Below are 6,284 nucleotides of genomic sequence, written 5' to 3' on the forward strand. Positions count from 1 at the left end.
ATTGTTTAAAGTGAATAGATACTATACACCAGGTAGGATTCCAAAAAAGAGGAGGTGAGTCAATTTGACTGCTTAAGTACCAAGCTCTTCCTAAATCCAATCCTAGACATGTATATACCTATTGTCACACTTTAGACTTTACTACTTGTCCATATTTACTTTTGATTCCCAATTCTAATTTTATTGTGCGAAAATAAAAAATTTCCTAATTAATTCTAATTCTAAGCTAAGTTAATAAAATTAATATATAATAAATAATATAATTATATATTAAAGTTTATCAAATTGTTAATAATATTAAAGATATTTAGTCTAGATACTTTTTGAAAATATTCACAAAGAAAGGTACCTAGTTTTTTTATTATTTACGAAAAGAGTGACTAAATTTTAAAAATAATTCAATTAAGTCCCTAAACTTAATGAAAATTTAAAATTGAGTTGCAAATTAAAACTAGGATCAAAATTGACCCTTTTATTTGAAACTAAAGATATATTTTTCCATTTAGGGGATAATTTCTTGGAAAATTACGTCAACATAAATTCTCAGGAAAGATTAGAGGGGTCACAAATGGTCCCGCTTAAGTTCCATACTCCTAGACAGAATTTATTTAAACATACTTTACCCGAAAATATACCCTAAATCAGTTATTCAAAAAGAAAAACAAAAAATTAAGTATCCGATAAAATGAACAAGATTTTATCTCGTTCAATTTTATCTCCCTAATAATGTTTCAGGCGCTGAGCATTAACTCAAAAATTACCTCCCTTACCTTGGAGTTCAACAACTCCGTATGGATAGACTTGGTGAATCGTAAATAGACCGGACCAACGTGATTTTAGCTTACCTGGAAAGAACTTCAATCTATAATTGAACAACAAGACTTGCTGACCTGCTTCAAATTCTCGAACTCAAATGTGGTTGTCATTCCATTTCTTGAGTATTTCTTTAAGTGATTTGGAATTTTCATATGAGAACATTCTGAACTCTTCAAACTCATTGAGTTGGAACATCTGTTTCTCTTTTGCTAGCTTAGGATCCAAATTAAGCTGTTGAAGAGCCCAGTAAGCTTTGTGCTCTAACTCCAATGGTAGATGGTAGGCTTTCCCAAAGACCAACCTATAGGGTGACATCCCTAACGGTGTCTTGTATGCTGTTCTGTAAGCCCATAAAGCATAATCTAATCTTGTGGACCAATCTCGTCGGTTCGGGTAGACTACCTTCTCAAGTATGCCTTTGATCTCCTTATTTGCCAATTCAACTTGCCCATTTGTGTACGGATGGTAAGCTGTTACAACCTTGTGTTTCACTCTCTGCTTGTCTAATAACCATTTTAACCGGTTGTTCACAAAGTGGGATCCTTCATCACTGATGATAGCTCTTGGGGTTCCAAACCTTGTGAACACACGCTTCCGCAGAAACTTCATCACAACCTTAGCATCGTTTGTAAGATATGCCTCAGCCTCGACCCACTTAGACACATAGTCTACTGCTACTAGTATGTACTTGTGACTGCAAGACAGAGGAAAATGACCAAGAAAGTCAATACCCCATACTTCGAACAAATCTACCTCAATGATGTTTATTCGAGGCATCTCATTTCTGTTGGTGGCATTTCCTACCTTTTGACATTTATTACAGCTCTTTACGTAAGCATATGCATCCTTGAATAGTATTTGCCAAAAGAATCCAGCTTGTAATACTTTGGCTGCTGTACGTGTACCTCCGAAGTGTCCCCCACTTGGAGCTGAGTGACAGTGGTATAAAATCTTCGGTATTTCATCTTCTGCCATGCATCTCCTGATCATCTGATCTGCACACTTTTTAAACACATATGGCTTTTCCCAAAAATAGTACTTCACATCGTGAAGAAAATTTTTCCTTTGTTGATACGTCTTATCAATTGGCATCAAACCACAAAGCTAAATAGTTAGCAATATCAGCAAACCAAGGGGTATTATGTTCGTCTAGAAACGTCTCCTAAATTGTTATAAGAGGAGAATTCCCTTCTTGTGGCTCCAATCTGGACAAGTGATCTGCTACTTGATTTTTGACTCCCTTTCGATCTTCAATTTCTTGATCGAACTCTTGAAGTAGAAGTACCCATCGGATCAGCCTCGGCTTAGCGTACTTAATTGCCGAGTGGTCCGTATAGACAGACACTTTGGTACCTACCAGATAAGATCGAAACTTGTCGAAACCAAACACAATAGCTAGTAACTCTTTTTCTGTTACCATATAATTCAGTTGAGCTCCTGTTAGGGTTCAACTTGCGTAGTAGATGGGATGAAAAACTTTGTTCCTTCGCTGGCCCAAGACAACTCCAATTGCGAAGTCACTTGCGTCACACATCAATTCCAATGGCAAATCCCAGTCTGGTGTGACGATTATGGGTGTCGTGACTACTCGACTCTTCAAATCGTTGAAGGCTTTTAAGCATTCCTCATCAAACTTGAATATAAAGTCCTTCTCCAATAATTTGCATAAGGGTTTAGCAACTTTGGAGAAGTCCTTGATAAATCTTCGATAAAAACTGGCGTGGCCCAAAAAGCTCCTTACACCCTTTACAGATGTTGGAGGTGGGAGTTTTTCAATAATGTCTACCTTTGCTTTCTATATCTCGATCCCATGTCTCGTTATTCGATGCCCTAGAACAACTCCTTCTCCTACAATAAAATGACACTTTTCCCAGTTGAGTACGAGATTTGTTTCTTCATATCGCCTTAGTACCTTAGTTAGATTGGCTAAGCAATCATCGTAAGTATCTCTGAATACTGAAAAATCGTCCATAATAATAGTGTTTAATACGATTAAGTATTGTGTCGATTAATTACAATTTCAATACGATTTAATAATTAATTCATTAGTTATCTAACAATTAATATTTCAAGAATAACTTAGGCATGATTTTACTTCATCATGCATCTTACCGAGGCCTATAACAGCACAAACACAATTTCAATAATTCAAGCAGGCAAAATATAATCAACTCAACACGGATTAAATTCAAGATAGATTGATTAAAATATTCATTTCAATAGATTAATATTCATAAACATGTTTGTCAAAACAACAACGAAATTTAAAGAGATAGGGAACAAGAAGCAAATCCGGTGTTTCTCTGTGGCTTGATTGATTTCTCTATTCTTCATTCTCCGTTGTCCTTGGCTATCAAGGTGGCTTATAAAAACTTTAATTCCTGATCAACAATGGCTGATGAGGAGCTCTTTCCCAAGAGAAGAAATTGACACTTGAACAAAAAGGAAAATGGGAAGGAAAAGTGGAGAGAAAGTGAGAAAGGAGAAGAGAGAATGAGAGTGTGAGAGTGTAAGGGATGAGTTGAATGATCAGCAAGGGGTGGCTTTTATAGCTGATTGTGGCTGTTAAAAATAGAAAATTCCATCAGCCAAATTGACCCCCTTGGCCAGCCACACACATGAACAAGTTGAGAGATTCAACTTTTCTAAAAATAGCCTGGGGCAAATCCATAAAGCCACATTTTTTGGAGGGGTTTGAATGCAAGGTTGAAAGTTCTTCAAGGGCTTCTTTTCAAGCTTATTTAGCCAGCTAAAATGCTGATTTAGGTCAGCATATGGGCGGTTCTGGGCAACCCAATTGGTGGTTGGTTCAGTTCACTAGATTGGGTTTAACTAATGCGGTTCAACTGGACCCTTTTTTTCCATAATTAATTAATAATAATTTATTTAGCCCAAATTAAATTGGGAATAAATTAAAATTAATTATATTATGAATTAACACACATTTTTGGACCATCTTCGGCTGGAAATAAATTTGCCTCAATACTTCAAATTGCTTCTCAGTTTTATTCTTCAAGCATTGTTTGCCGAGCCAATTTTCGCCCTTTTTGTGAATCTGTCGAAAATAGTCAAAATTAATCAAAATTAACTATAAAATTAATTAAAATTCATCATGTTCATATTTTTAACATAATTTAATTATTTTACAATATTTAATTATTTTTCGACAAGAATTTAACCGAAATAACATGATTTTAAGTTAAAATGGGCATGTAAAAACACATAAATTTTCGTGTTTCCAATAGCTGGTCAGATTTGGGTTCCTTTGCTTGTGTAATAGTTCCATTGTTGTCACAACAAAGTCCTATAGCATCTGATATGCTAGGCACAACCCATAGTTCAGATATAAACTTCTTGATCCGAATAGCCTCTTTTGTAGCCTCATTAGCTACAATATACTCGGCCGCAGTTGTACAATCAACTATTGTATCTTTCTTTGACAATTTCAAGCTCACAACGCTACCATTAAGGCAAAACACAAAACCCGATTGCGATCGTGAGTCATCCTTTTCAGTTTGGAAACTAGCATCAAGGTAACCTTTCACATCCAACTCTTCCTCACCTCCATATATAAGGAATGTATCCTTAGTCCTTCTTAAGAACTTAAGGATATTTTTTAACTACGACATAATGACTTTCACCGGGATTTACTTGGTACCGACTCATCATGCTTAAAGCATATGATACATCTGGGTGAGTACATAGCATGACATACATGATAGATCCAATAGTCTAAGCATATGGAATCTTACTCATACATTCCCTCACTTGTGAAGTTGAAGGACACATTTCTTTCGAGATTGAAATACCATGTCTCATAGGTAGAAATTCTCTCGTAGATTCTTTCATACTAAACCTTTTTAGTACTTTATCTATGTATGTACTTTGGCTTAAACCTATAAGTCATCTTGATCTATCTCTACAGATTTTGACTCTTAATATGTATGTAGCCTCGCCCAAGCCCTTCATAGAAAAACAACTTCCTAACCAAGTCTTAACAGACTGTAGGGTAGGTATGTCATTTCCTATGATAAGTATGTCATCTACATATAGTACCAAGAATACAATAGTGCTCCCACTAATTTTCTTGTAAACACAAGACTCATCTTCACTTTTAATAAAACCAAAATCTTTGATCGCATCATTAAAATAAAGATTCCAACTTCGAGAATCTTCCTTTAATCCATAAATTGATCTTTGTAGCTTGCATATCTTACAAGCATCTTTTGGATCAACAAATTCTTCAGGTTGTGTCATGTACACATCCTCTTCCAATTTCCCATTAAAGAAAGTTGTTTTGACGTCCATCTGCCAAATTTCATGAAATACAACTATTGCAAGTAAAATCCGAATGGATTCAAACATAGCAATAGGAGAAAAGGTTTCATCATAGTCAATACCATGAACTTGGCAAAAACCTTTAGCAACTAACCATCCTTTGTATGTTTACATATTACCATCCATGTCAATTTTCTTGTCGAAAACCCACTTGCATGCTATGGGCTTAACCCTTTTAGGTGGGTAGACCAAGATCCTTACATGGTTTTTTGACATGGAATCCATCTCAAACCTCATGGTATCAAGCCATATCTCAAAATCTGTGCTCACCACCCTTCTTGATAAGTCCTAGGCTCATCTTAATCAAGAAGTAGAATGTCACCATGTGTTGTAATGAGAAATCGATATCTTTTTGGTATATGACGTTCTCTTCAGGATCTTCGTGATAATTATGTTTCCAAAATAGTTTATTCTTCTGCAAGAACTTGTGGAACCTGTTGTTGTTCAATCTTTGGTTCAGTGATCTATTGTTGTTCTCAAACTTTTTCGAGTTATATTCTTTTATCACTTCCTTTTCTAGAGACAAACTCTCTTTCAAGGAAGACTCCTATCTGAGCAACAAACACTTTGTTCATGGTAGGATTGAAGACACCGAGGTAATACCGGGATAAAGCTCAATACCGAACTCAACTTCTCTATCTAACGGTATGCTAGGCAACTCCTCAAGAAACACATCCTAAAAAGCACAGACAACCCGAATCTCATCCAACCTTATCTCCTTACTATCAACATTCAGAACATAGGCTAGATAAGCTTCGCAACCTTTCCTGACCAACTTCTCAGCACAAAGCAAAGAAATAACATTCAACAATAACTCAAATTTCTTACCAACAACAACTTTTGAACCGCTAGCACCACATAGAGTCACCAACTTCACCTCGCAATCCACTTTAGCCCGATGCTCAAGCAACCAATCCATGCCCAGAATGATGTTGAAACCCTAAAATGGCAACTCAAGTAGATCAACTAGAAACACTTGTCCCTGAACCATCAGAGGATAACGACGATAAACTTTATCCACCACTACACTATCACTTAAAGGGCTTTTAACCGTAACACTTGCTCTAGATATTTCTACCTACCGCAATCCCTAACTCTCTAGCAACATCTCTCAGGATAAACGACCTCGT

Source organism: Gossypium raimondii, chromosome 8, assembly GCF_025698545.1.
Source record: "Gossypium raimondii isolate GPD5lz chromosome 8, ASM2569854v1, whole genome shotgun sequence".
Classification (NCBI taxonomy): Eukaryota; Viridiplantae; Streptophyta; class Magnoliopsida; order Malvales; family Malvaceae; genus Gossypium; species Gossypium raimondii.